Consider the following 13,959-nt stretch of genomic DNA (forward strand, 5'->3'; position numbering starts at 1 on the left):
GGAAATGATGTAATCAGTTGACCTTGATCCTTTAGGGTATGAAAAAACACTTTTAGGGGTTTAGAAGCCCTTGGTTTATGGATATATGTGATTGGGGTTGTAGTGCCCAAATATGTAAAGCATGAGGTCGTAAATCTTTTGATGTCAGGTGAAATGCCTTATCATGAGGATCCGAGGTTTTTCGAACTGGAAGGTGACCTGTAATAAGATACAATACAATAAATTATCTTCATAATACTTTCACGATCTAGCTGAGGTGGGCATTCTCGTGCTCAGCTTTATAAATTCATTTTCATGTACATAGGACAGACAACTGTCTGTGTAGTAGACTGATGATTCTGGTAGAGCCATCATCCTTTGGTTTGGATGATTATCTGTGCAGCAATGATGTACATTTGATGACTTTACTTTCCTGAATATATCGCAGCCCGGATGGATGAAACTAGATCCGGGGTCTTCAAAACTCATTCAATTTTCGCCCGAGGTACAAGTCAGTCCATGTGAAAAGATGTTCTGATGTCGAACATGGAAAGACATCACCTAATTACCAGCAAATGATGTAAGCTGTTAACAGGCGCGAGAGGAATCACCGATGATGATGATGACCCTCAAGGTACTGCAGTACAATTCACGTGGTGTGAATACATGAGTCAATGTCGAACACCACGCAAAATCTTTCGGTCGAAGGTCATTAATGTAAACCTGTCGCCAAAAGTGAGAAACTTGCCATGGAGGCATGCAAGCTTCAAAGTAAGGAAAGGATTGTTCCTAGGTTGACTTCTTGGATAATGAGCTGATGTCGACAAGAAGTGACCCGTCGTAGGAGGGCATTAATGAATCCAACATCTACGACGTAGAACGGAGCAAATGATTTTGTGGAGGTGAAAACGATCTGATGATACAAGGTTCAGGGTGGCGGTCATGAAAGAATGAAGCGTGAAGGTATTGCAGCGGATGAGACACAAACTAGGTTGGTGAATTCTTTGAGCGACTTCTCTTGAACATATCGGCAACACTGAAATGGATTCGTAGCGTTAACCCCAAAAGTGGATGGTATGGTGGACCAATGGTGATATGACCAGTGAACGGAATAACACAACCTGACTCAATCATGGTGATGAGTGAAAGTGTCATGTTCAAGAGTGACCTGCTACCAATAAAGTTTCTTCAAGTTTGCTTCCCAATTTTCCCCAGTCATTTCTGACCAGTACCTCATTATTTTTGTCAAGCTTGAGGAGGATAACATATGCTTGTTCTATAATTTGTCCTTCGGGCAAACCCGTCGCTATGTTTTAACAAGCCTAGCGACAGTGAGACTCGCTCTTGTCTGCATGGACAAGTTTGTTGCTATTGTTTTAACGAGTTTAACGACAAGGATAACTCGGTTCTTTTCAATTTTAGAGAGTCTGAAAAGAGACGAAAAGGAAACTCCAATATTCCTTTTTCGTAATATAATCCCTTAAGTCCAAAAAAGTATAAAACAATGCAAAAGGGATGACTTTTCGATAGTTTTAACAAGCCGAACAAGACAAACGCTCGATCTTTTTGTGTAATAATCCCTCAGGTCCAAAAAGATTAAAATCTAGAGGAGGGATGGCACTTCCAATCACTTTAACGAGCTAGAGAGGCCAATTTCTCGGCAATCTTTTCATATTTTACGAGTCAGATGAAAAGAGCTTAAAGAAGACTCATTTTTTGAGGAACGAGTGATGATTTTGGATAGCAGTTGGTTCCAAGTAAGGTTTGGAACTTTTCAATCATGGCAGTGTAAAAAAGATGGCTAATAGAATCACTCGTCGCAGTTGTTCCTCAAAAGGGGTAAACAATCAAATGGAGGCGTATGATCGGCTAAAAAAGAGTGGAGGTGATGGTAAGAACACAACCAAGGCTCAAAAGTTGATAATTATGGGATCAAAATGGTTATTTACCAGAGGTGGGTTCATTTTTTAATGAGCTTAAACTATTGTGGAACATATACTCATTGATAGGTTTTTCTTTTAACGAGCTTGAACTTCGTGTAAAACTGCTCGTGGCATGGTTCATTTTTTAATGAGCTTGAACCATGCGACAACATATGCTCAGATTCGGTTTCATGTTTACACAAGCTTGAAATGAAAAACTATGCTTTCGCATGCCCCCCAAGCTTCATTGCATTCAACGAGGTGGATGGAATGAAGGTTCACTTTCGAGATTTTTGAAAGACTCGACTTGGATTTTACGAGATCATAATCAAAGACTCGATTTGGAAAGGGAGTTGTTTCATTTTTTAATGAGGTTGGCACAGTAAAAGAACTATGCTCATGGTGACCTTTGATCACAACTCATAAGGGGTCATGAAGAAAAGATCTAGTTCCAATGCCCCCAATACATAATGTACAATATTATTGAATTGATCGTCAGATGATGTAGCTATGGTAGGGATTGGAGGCAATACCTCGCGATGATCCACACTATCAAAATGTTCAGAGTTCTTCTTCATCTTTGTTGATGTAGAAGATATCATGTGACAGGTTTCCACTGTGGCCACTTTTGCCAGATTACTTGGAGGCGGAAGGGAAAAATTCCCCATTAAGGAAGGGTCTTTTAGGAGACCTACTCCGATATTTTGAAGTGATTGAGAGATGCCATGGATCAATGGAATGCTTCTGGTAACTTGAGAACTGTCGTGGAGAAAGGTTTGTTGATCAACGATTGTATTTCCTCCTTGAAAGGGAAATGCAATCTTTCTAAAGTAAGTTGACACAACAGTAGCCATAGCATAAATCCAGGGCCTTCCCAGTAGGATATTGTAATCGAGGTTTCCATCGATAACTTCGACGTCAATTTCTACTGTCTTGCCCCCCAGTTCAACTTGCAAGTTACTTAATATCCCATACAGCGTGTATGTTCTTCCATCAAATGTTTTTAATGTCGTTGATGATCATGACAAGGGTGGAGAGATAAAGTTTTCCAGCAACTCATTGACATAATACAAGTAGATGCCCCCCATCAATGATTGTTCAATGAACAGTTTTGTTGAGGGATTTTACCTGTAGGAGGAAAGGGAGCTAGGCCAATAACTGAGGTTCGTATCCTTTATGATTAAAGGCCACTAGATCAAAATCCGCTGGATCAATCCCACCTATCGCTAATAACAAAGCCTGCTTTTGGGAGGGGCAATTTTGAGTACTTCAAGTGTTGACATAGTGGACGGCGATTGGGCCAGGTCCTCTACTATATTATAATTCAGTGCTACTCTGGCACGAGGATTAAATGTCGATTTGTGTACTACTCGCTTTGGTGGCTTTATCGTTAGCTCAGGAATGATGGGTGACACAACTTCGGTCGAAGTTGTTGTCGAACTACTAGGTTGATCAGTAGCCTTGTTGTTCGACAGCTGTGGATTCCCATAATCTTTATTCCTTGTCGATATCAAAGCATCATTTTGGTGTTTTGAGATGGATAACATAAGCGCTTTGGATGGGGAAGCATGATCACTAGCAACCAGGTTTTTTCTGGGCTCAGAAATGGATTAGTCAACACCGCTGGGGTATTTGAAGTTTTTAAAAATTTATAACCTTAGCTTTATGTGGACAATCTTTCGTGAAATGCTCATTGTCGCATATGTAACATGGATAACGAGGTTTCTTTTGCCCAATAGGGTTTTCAGAAGATTTTTCAGGAGGTGAATTTTCCTATTTCTTCTTATTACTTTTGCCTTTCTTCTTGCCCCCTGGTTGCTTTGGATTTTTGCCCTTGTCAATCGAAACGGCATTGACCTCTGAGGTGAGAGGTTCTTCATTTGCATTTTGACTAGAAACCGTACAGGCTTTCTTAGATGTAGCCTTTGCCATTATTGTGCTTGTCGTACCTATCACACCATCGTCGGAATGAGATTCTTTGTTTGATTTAGGAGGATGAGGAACGGAAAACTCTGGTCTAGGAGCATCAGGAATTTTGTCATAGAGCGTGCCAGACTGAGTATAGATCAAGTCTAGATATTGTGCACGAGCAATGACTTTCTCTTCAGTGACAATTCCCCTCTTAACCACATATTCTGTAATAGAAGATAAAAATGACTTAATAAACCATTCAGCTAGCAGTTGATCAGGAACATATGTTTTTACCATTCGACGACAACGTCGCCACTCATGAATATGATCAGATATTTGAGTGGCTCTCGTCTGCTTAAAATTGGTAAGAATCTTCGTTCCTGTTTCGTACCTTATTGGTAACTGAAAATGGGTTAAAAAGGTGGTGGCAAGGGTGTTGAAGTTATCAAATGAAGCTCTAGGAAATTCTATATGCCATTTAGCTGCCAGACCTATTAATGTTTGCTGAAAAAGGCGAGGCTTGATCGAATCATCATTCAGGGTGTTGGATGAACACCACAAATGGAATGTCATCACATGATTCGACGGATCTTCAGCTGGATTTCCATTGAATTTAGGAATATCAGAGGGAAGTTTATGAGGAATTGCAGGCCACCAAGGGGTGTAAGCAATTGGATCATTCATCAGCCGGTTTAGATTTGGTAATTCTGGAGTTGCTACAAAGGGCAACTGTTGATTCAGGTTAGGTGAAGCATACCCAGGATAACATGGAATCGCCTGAGCAGTGGGTCTTTGCATACCAGCATAATGTATTTGATGTTGGTAACTTTGATAAGGTTGATGGGCATAACCATTATAGTATGGTTGTTGATAACCGCTTTGGAAATGCAGTTGCCCATTACTTACAAATACGTGTTGCTAAGGTCCTTGATATGATTGTTGGAATTGCGGTTGTTTATATTGAACTAGCCATGGTTTTTGGACCATTTGTTGTTGTCCAATACTGGATGATTGACCAAGATGAGGAGTCATAGTACCTATTTGAGCTTGAGTCGCTCCAGATAAGGAGGCACTAACTTGAGGTTGTGATTGAATCGCTGAGACGAGAGGCTATTGTATTGCAACTTGAGAAACTTGGGGTTGACATACAACAGGTAGCGCTTGTACTTGCGATGTAGTCACCATAGCAAGTATAGTGGGAATATTCAACATAGGATGGACTGGTTGCGTTGAATATACAACCCTTGGTTGCTAAGGCAGTATTGGTACCCAACCGCTGGATGTAATTCCAGTTTGACCTGAAATTTGTTGTAAACTCCCATATGGTTGTTCTCTAGGAGGGAATAATGAAAAGACATATTGCCCCCCATATGGTGGCAATCCAGTACTTAAAGGGTAGATTGACCTTTGAAGACACATTGGATCAATTTGTTGAGTTTCAACATAAGAAATACCATATGAGAATCTGGATGAAGAAATAGGAACTGACCATGTTGTCGAAACAGTCCCTGATTGGACTCCGGCTTGATGTTGATAACTTTCCGGGACAGATGGTATACGAGCAATCATTGTAGGAACGGCAGCAGGAAGCTTCGCCGTAGCTATGTCAGTTGAAACAGTCCTAGATGTTGATGGTTGTTCAAACATGTTTAGTCTATTTAAAAGATTTCCTAGTGATTCGACAGGAACTTGCGATGAAAAGGAGCTAACTTCTGTAGTAGAAGGATGTAAGTGGATACCAGTTCCAAAATGCATTGGAGTACTCGGTGGAAGATCCTCCACTATCTCTTCTATAGCAATCAATGCAGGTGGAAGAGGTAGACCGTCAGGTCCGTAAAATATTTCTGGTGCCAAAGAAGGTATAGACTCTGCAGTGATAGATGTTGGAGGGGTGACACCTTCTAAATCAGCCCTAGGTGGAGCTATTTCAGGAATAGAGGTGTCTACTATTACACTAGGATCAGTTCTAATGTCCTCTTGTAACTCCGGAACTTCTTCTATAAAGGCAGATGTACCAAAAATAATTGGAGTAACTGTAGTCTCTGACGATGTTGAAACACAAGTTTCAAATAAATCAGGTGAATTCGACTCAGTTAAACAAGAATGCCTTGCCCGGGATGGTTTCGTTTTTGGGGTCAAAGATGGTTGACTTGCTAGTCTCAATGAACGACGGGGTTTTGATTGACTTTCTTCCATGATTGTGGATTACTTGATCAACTCAAAATAAAAAGGGGAAAATGTTATTCCGAATTAAATGAATTTTATGACGCTTTGACACAACTTGCTTTTTCAATTTTTAAGAGTCGAGAAAAAGCTAAAGATGACTCTAGTCGCCTTTGATTTTTAATGAGCCTGAAGTGACAAGTGCTCAGATGGACCTTTTCCTTTAAGGAGTTTGAAAAGGAATGAAAGAGACTACTCTAGAAATCTAGACAGAGGGATTACCAAACCAATCGCAAAACTGCAGAATAATTTTTACGGTACGGCAGTCAATCTTCCCGAATGTTGTGTTCAGTGCATTGCGATCGATAGGGCGGCAGACACGGCTTCCTAAGGATAAAGGATATAGCCTATTGTGGTCTCCCAATATATACTTGATGGTACGTGGGAGCACAAGTCTGTACTGGCACTTGTCGTCTCAAAGAGGAGGAATCACCCAACCTACGATGAAAGCGACAGTTACCAGGCTTTACAATGTCGGAATACATCTCTAGCCTAGACTTCTAGATGTTGTGCATTAGGTTCCAAAGTGTTTTTATGTTCATTGAAATTATTTTACAGTTGATCTTTCTTAAGAAGTTTTCCTTTAAGGTTCACCGTGTGATGTAGAAATGCAACTCCTAAATATGCAATCTAAGATGATAAACAGTCATTTACTCTTCTTTTTGCAATGAAAATCCTAGCTACTAAGGAAAGAGAAGCGAAATTCTTTCAACATAGAGCATAGAGCACACACTAGATGCACTGTCCGAACTCAAAATCAACAAGCAGTCTAAATGCAAATGCACATGCATGTATTTGTTTTCCACTTTCTTAATGTTTGAATGACAAAAAGAATGCTAAGTACAAATCTCATTATCTTTTCTTTCAAAGCGACAGTACTAACGATTTTATTTTCAAAAAACGAAAGGAAGACAAGGACGACACTTTGCGATTTCGAATTGAAAACTGCTTTCGACACTTGAAATACTATTAATTCAGATCAAATACAAGAGTAAAAGTGTAATCGACCATCAAAAGAGTAGGATTCTTTTCTTTGACTAAAAACGACACTTGCGACACTTTCAAATCAAAAGACAAAAGTTTGATTAAGCTACTTTTTTTGTAAAGGAGAACTGTAAATGGTGAAAAATACATAAAAACATTCACAATTCTTTGTACAATGGAGGCTAAATAATGCAAAGGAATGGGGTTTCAACAGTGGTATACTGATCACAGATAGCAAAACTCCTGAATAAAGCTGAAGACAGTGAAGAAAAACCAAAATTTGGAGGCAGAAACAGTCTTATCTGATCATTGCACCTATAACACAGGGAAACAGGGATGCATCCCACCTACTGCACACGGGAGGTGCGATGCATCCAGTCTGCCAAAAGGAGACAATGCGATGGTCCAGGGATGAGACTTTAACTTGGTTTTTGGTCACAATTTGTAGCTTAGTTCAGGGATTTAGGCTGAGCTAATGATAGTCAGTAAATACAAAGTGTAGGGGCTAATCTAATGAGGTTACTTGAGCTACCTCTAGGGCACTTAGGATGTTTGCAAGTCAGTTGTTCAGTTCATAAACAAACCTAGAGATTCACTGAAGCAGCATTGATCTACTTTGCACTTGCATAGAAAATGAAGCAAACAAATAGAGACAAGCAATCAAAATATTCAATCCCTAGTGGAGTCGCCATTTTGTTATCGAGAAAGCTAGTGTCTATTCAGAGTTGCTAGTCCCACTAAGACGGTTAGATATCTTAGAAACAAACAAACTAAAGTCACTTGTGTTTTCCTTTACGAGGGATAGATGAGAAAGAAGTAGAGAGTACCAACCTCAGTGTTTCGCTTGGCTTCTTGCTTGTTTCCTTTCCCCTTTAACAGAATCTCGCCACTCCTTCCTTGCTTGTCCAGCTTCAAAGAGCACCTGTAGAGTCAAAGCAGCATAATACCATCAAATCATAGAGATCTATCACTATAAATAATATAGGATCAGATATATATTGACCATACAAATGCATATATCAACACAATATTTAGAGATACACAAGAATATGGAGGAAAACTCAAATAGTTTTATTGATAGAAGTAGTAGAAGAGAGAATTACAACCACTTGGTTTGACCCAGTGCCATCCTCCCAGCATGAAATCCCTCTTCACCTCATATAAAGCAAGATCACCCAACAATGTCTTCAAAGAGAAACCAACAACACTTCCTTGCAAATTACAAAATTCCAGCCTTTGCCCCCCGGATCTCTAAGATGAGGGATCCATATACAGATATTTGCAGAGGTGTGAGTCAGCTCTGGGTTTTTGATTAGTGTCATTCCACTAATAGTTCTTGGTTCCACTTGGAGATTTCATTGATCTCTTACTCATCCCTGGGCTAATTCTAAGAGGAAAGTGTCATATGAGAAGTTTCTAGAAGATTCTTTGATCATCCACTTAGCAAACTGTCTCTGCCATTTGTCTATTCTCACTCATCGCACCCTACAGAAGGCCTTTTCAGCATGCATCACACCTCCCGTGTGTACAAGGTGAGATGCATCGCACCCTAGCCATGGATCAGGTGAGATGATCGAGTTTTGACCAATTCTGAGCAGTTTTTCAGGGAGAACTTCTGGGAAATGATGTAATCAATTGACCTTGATCCTTTAGGGTATGAAACAACACTTTTAGGGGTTTAGAAGCCCTTGGTTTATGGACATATGTGATTGGGGTTGCAGTGCCCAAATATGTCTATAACAAGAAAGTGTTCAATTAAGTCATCCTCATCTTGTTGTCCTCCTCCTATGGTTGCTTCCAAAGCATAAAGTTGGGCTAAATAAGCCTCGTCTTCTTCCTCCTCCAACCATAAAGGTAAATCATGCATTAGAGAAGGTTGTGCAGGAGGGTATAGGACTAACTGCTTGGACATATGCCCGTTCTTGATGGTCATATTCCCAGCTCTGCAGCTAATGTAAGCGTCAGTTGTGGCCAACCATGGCCTCCCAAGGATGAGAGGGTAACCAGTAAGCTTATCCTTAGGCTGGAGAACTAGGACTTCTGCAGGGTACTCCCAGGAGTCAATGGAGACCATCACATCCTCCATAATTCCCTCAAGGGTGACTGTGGAATGGTTTGCAAGTTGTAGAACTATTGTGGTCTTCCTCAATGACCCTTGGAGGTTTAGCTTGAGCATGGTGTCCTTGGTCATCACATTAATGGAAGCCCCAAGATCGATCAAAGTGTGTGGGACAATGGTGCCATTGATGTGCACATCTACTACAGGGCTTCCAGGGTCCAAATATTTCGGACATATTACCTGCCCCAGCATTAAGTCAGACAGTTGCCTAATGACATTAATGGTAGGGGCATCCCTTTTTCTTCTTCCTGTATGCTTGAAGCATTTCTCCTTAATCAACTTATTATAAATGGGAACATCTTTTATTGCCTAGAGAAGGGGGATCTTTACACATAGATTTTTCAATTCACCCAGAAGTTTAGTTTCTTCTAGGGTAGGTTGGAGTGGTTGGGCTAATCTCTCAGGAAAGGGTGGGTTTACTTTAAGGTTGCTCTCCTCTCTTTCTTCCTCAACCTCCCTATGTGGAGAGGGAGGTTGGTTATCTAGGAGAATTATCCCAGATCTTAGGTTGATCTCCTGGATTTCTACAGCATAAGTTGGGTATGATGTCTCTCCACTATATATTTATTGAGCTGGCCTATTGTCAGGTTCGGATTTAGATGGGTAGGAATCTAGGGTTGCTTGGGTGGAGCAGAGTGTATGAGTTTTGGTTGGGTAGGTGGTGGAGGCAATAGAGTTGGATCATTGTTGTATTGGGGCCTCCACCCCTGGGGTGGGGTATTCCACTGAGGTTGTGGTGGAACATAAGGTTGAAATGACTAGTTGGCTGGTTGGAAATGATGCTGAGATGCATAGGACCAAGGAGGGGGTGTAGACCAGGAAGGATGAGCAGGGGGTCCCCAAGAAGGTATAGTTGTGGTTTGGTTGGGGTTGTAATATGCATGGGAGGACCCTTGCATACCCTGCTAGTATGGTCTAGGACTAGGAGGTCTCCTTTGGTTGATGTAACAAATATGCTCAGTGACCCCTTCAGCTCCTTTATATACAACTTTGAGCCTCGGTAAAGAACGAAACTTGTCTGTGGAGTGTTTTTCTTCACAGACCGAGCAAATATCAACGCAGTTCAGTGGACATTCATTCCTAAGATGCCTCCTAGTGCATCTATGACAAAAGATGGCCAAGGCTCTCTCTACTTCCTCTTGCTTCCTTTTGATGTTCATGGTATCCAATTACAAGGCAAGGGTTTGCAGCATATCACTCTTGAAATCTTCCAACATATTTCCAATTTCACCCTTGATGGATGAGTTGGAAGATGATGTACTAGCCATACGTTGACTACCCCTACCCTTTTTCCTAGCTGCCCTAGAATGGTTTATAAAGACAATCTTGATATTCTCATAGGGTAATTAGTAGATATCCCCTCATGCTAACAAGTGTAAGGTATCCAGAAGATCTTCCCTTACTCCTATGAGCAGGACCATCTTCAGTGACTCGGGGTCAAGTGTGCACCTGGCCCTTTTGTAACTGAGATGGAATCTTTCTTCGTAGTCTTCTAAGGATTCATCCTGGCCCATTGTTATCCTGAAAATCTCTTCTTTAGTATACTTTGACCTAAAGTAGTCCCTATATTTGTTGTTAAAATCCCGCTACATCTAAGCTCAAGTTATGATGCTATCTCCAGGTAAACCCATGAACCAGCACAATGTTGCATGCTTGAGGGTAGATGGAAACAATTTTAACTTTTTCTTATCATCTGTATAGTCATAGGTTTGGCATATAACAACAAACTAAAATAGGAAAGTGTCAGGGTCCTTTGTGGTTAGGCCATGAAAATGAGGTAGGGCATAGGGGCTTATATTCTTCATCTTAGTGTCCCCATTAGTTTCCCTGATGGGTAAGGCACCCTCAACTCTTTCTCTATTCCCTCCGTCATTTCGGTTTTTAGCCATTGGTTCAGTAGGAATGGGTTCCTCTTCTTCCTCTTCCCTTGTAGGTTCTTCAAATATGTCAGGTTTCTCACCTAAGGGTTCCTCCAGTTCACAGCCACCAAAGAAGAGAGAAGGTTGGTTGTTGGATGTAGTGGGGGTATTTGGCAAGAATTTTCCTAAATTGTTCCTACTCCTACGAGGCATTAAAGGAAATGTTTTTGGGTTGGTTTTTGGAAGATTTTTTTAGCAAGAAAGTACTTTGTAGAAATGAAATTTTTGATTGAATGAAAACTAATGACAGAAAGAAACTACTTGCTGAATTGAAATTCTACTTGCAAAATGGAAAGGAAAACAGTTAATAACAACTAAAAGAAAGGAAGCTACTAGATTAATTTTGCAGAAATAAACTAATGGCAGAAAATTTGAGACTAGAAATAGAAGAAAAGAAAGAAATAATCACATTCTACTTAGACACCACCCCGACAACAGCGCCAAAAAGTGATGAGCGCCAGTATTGCAGCAAGGATGTTGCAACTCCTGGGCTACCAGCTTTACTTATCAACTGAGGGTTCACACAAACTTGGAGGTGACAATGTTATATGCACAAGTAGAAGTGAAGGTCCTGCCTATTGTCACTTTTTCATTTGGTGAGAGACCCTAGGGGTTCCAAGCCAGACTTCTATAGAGTCAGAAGAAGCTTGATTCTTTGATGGAAGAAGAGAAAATTTATTCTAAGAGAGCTACTCTACTGCAGTAATGAAGAAAACAACATTTAATGCTAAATCACACCATATCCTAATTAACCATTTAAATAGCTATGCTAAGAAAAATTGCTAAATCAACACTAACCTAATGCTGCTATCTAAGTTACAGAAGTAAAGAACATCAAACCAAACTAACGTGTGAGCAAGGAAACTAGAATAAATTTGTTTTCACTTTTCTAGTTTTTTTGATGATCGGACAATGCTAGAGTCTGATTGAATAACAAAATTGAAACTTAGGAGTGGTAGTGTTTAAATGATATGCAAAACAACATCCAGGAAGGAATCAAGCAAAAGAGCAATCGAAGATCGAAATCAGTGAAAGGAAGACGTAATGAAGCAACAACGCACAGGTAGATGAGCGACGAAGATCTTATCGCAGGAGATTACGTGAATAGATGGAAAAACAGGATTAACAAAAGATGAGCGGCAGAGATCTTATCGCAGGAGATTGAGTTAATAGATGGTTGAATAGGATTAACAGAAGATGAGTTGCGAAGATATTATCACGGAGTTTAAGTGAATCGATGGACGAACAGGATTAATGGGAGATGAATGGCGGAGATCTTATCGCATGGGATTAAGTGAATAGATGGATGGATCGATCAACAAACAATATTAATGAAAGATGAGCAGCAAAGATTTTATTGTGGAGATTAAGTGAATAGATGGATGGATCACATTAAGTCAAGTGGAGACAGAAGGAAAAAACGTGCAAAATGATGGAGTGGTCTTTGTAGGTGGTAAGCAGTTTCTCGCGCACCCTCAAAGCTGTAAGTGGAATTCCTAAATTTTATGCGATTAGCCTAAGTGAGTGACACATAGCACGGGAAAACCACTTTTCTCACGTGCTCTCGATTGGATATTGGTCGTGCAAGAATTCACGCGAGATGACGCGATGGCCGTTGGATCAAGTGAAACAGAACGACAGTGGAGATGTGGAGCACCTAAAGTCAAACGTTGAAATGAATATAGGTGGTAAGTAGTATCTCGCACACCCTAAGAGCTGTAAGAGGAATTCCTAAATTTTATGTGATTAGCCTAAGTGAGTGACATGTAGCACGGGAAAACCACTTTTCTCGTGTGCTCTTGGTCGGATATCAGTCGTGCAATAATCCACGTGAGATTGTGCGATAGCCGTTGGATCATTCAGGATTGATTAATGGTGGAGATCGGCCAAGCTAGTTGGCGAGCAGGTGGCGCGATAGCCATTGGATCAAGCAAAATAGATCGACAGTGGATATTTGGAGCGCCTAAAGTCAAACGTTGAAATGAATATGCAACACGCGGTTAACGACGATTGGTCAAGTTTGCTATGGATCAGATGGTAAGGATATCTATGAGTATAATCTGATTAAGATGTGATTTATTGGCTTCCACTTATATTATGCATGAAGAAAGTGCTAAAGGAAATGAGAATATGAGTGAGATCTTATTACAGAAAGATAACAATGAAATCAACCAAGTACTGAATCAAGACGACAAACTCCAAAGCTCATGCAAGAACTAGAAATGTGTGTTTTTGGGGTTGCTGAAGTGTCTCTTCCTCAAATCATGGTCCCAGTGGGAGGAGGTGAGGTCGAGACACCTGCTGACAACCTTATGGTGATGTTTTTCTCCTTGCTAACCTACTAATGGAAAGAAGGCACAAATGGAAGCAAACTAAAACACAACCAATCTACGCTACACTATTGTAATGGAAATGCAACTACTTAAGAAAATGAATGATTAAACCATGAATCTATGTGATACACTGTTGTAATGGAAATGCAGTTATTTAAGCAAATGAATGATTAAACCATGAATCTATGTGCTACACTGTTGTAATGGAAATGTAGCTACTTAAGCAAATGAACGATTAAACCACGAATCTACGCTAGCATACATGTAATAAAGAGGAGCCTTGGCTGCTAGGGTTGGGCCCTAATCCAAGAGCTTTAGCCCTCTGAGTTAACTCAGTGTTGGCTCGAAACAAAACTCATTCTTATTATCAAAACAATGGATTACATAAAAAACTATCACAAGTCTTGCAGCTTGAAAATAAAGTAGAGTTTTACAATCAAAAGTCCAAATCCTACTGAGGTCCTAGGCCTCTCTACTTATACGATTGAAGTCTCCAACGACTTCCTTAAAATTAGGGAGGCTCGGCTCCCAAACTCGAGATAAACTGGTGCTTTGACTTTCACTTGATC

This window comes from Pinus tabuliformis, chromosome J, assembly GCF_031772625.1.
Source record: "Pinus tabuliformis cultivar Carrire ecotype Pingquan chromosome J, CPIR1, whole genome shotgun sequence".
In the NCBI taxonomy this organism is placed as follows: domain Eukaryota; kingdom Viridiplantae; phylum Streptophyta; class Pinopsida; order Pinales; family Pinaceae; genus Pinus; species Pinus tabuliformis.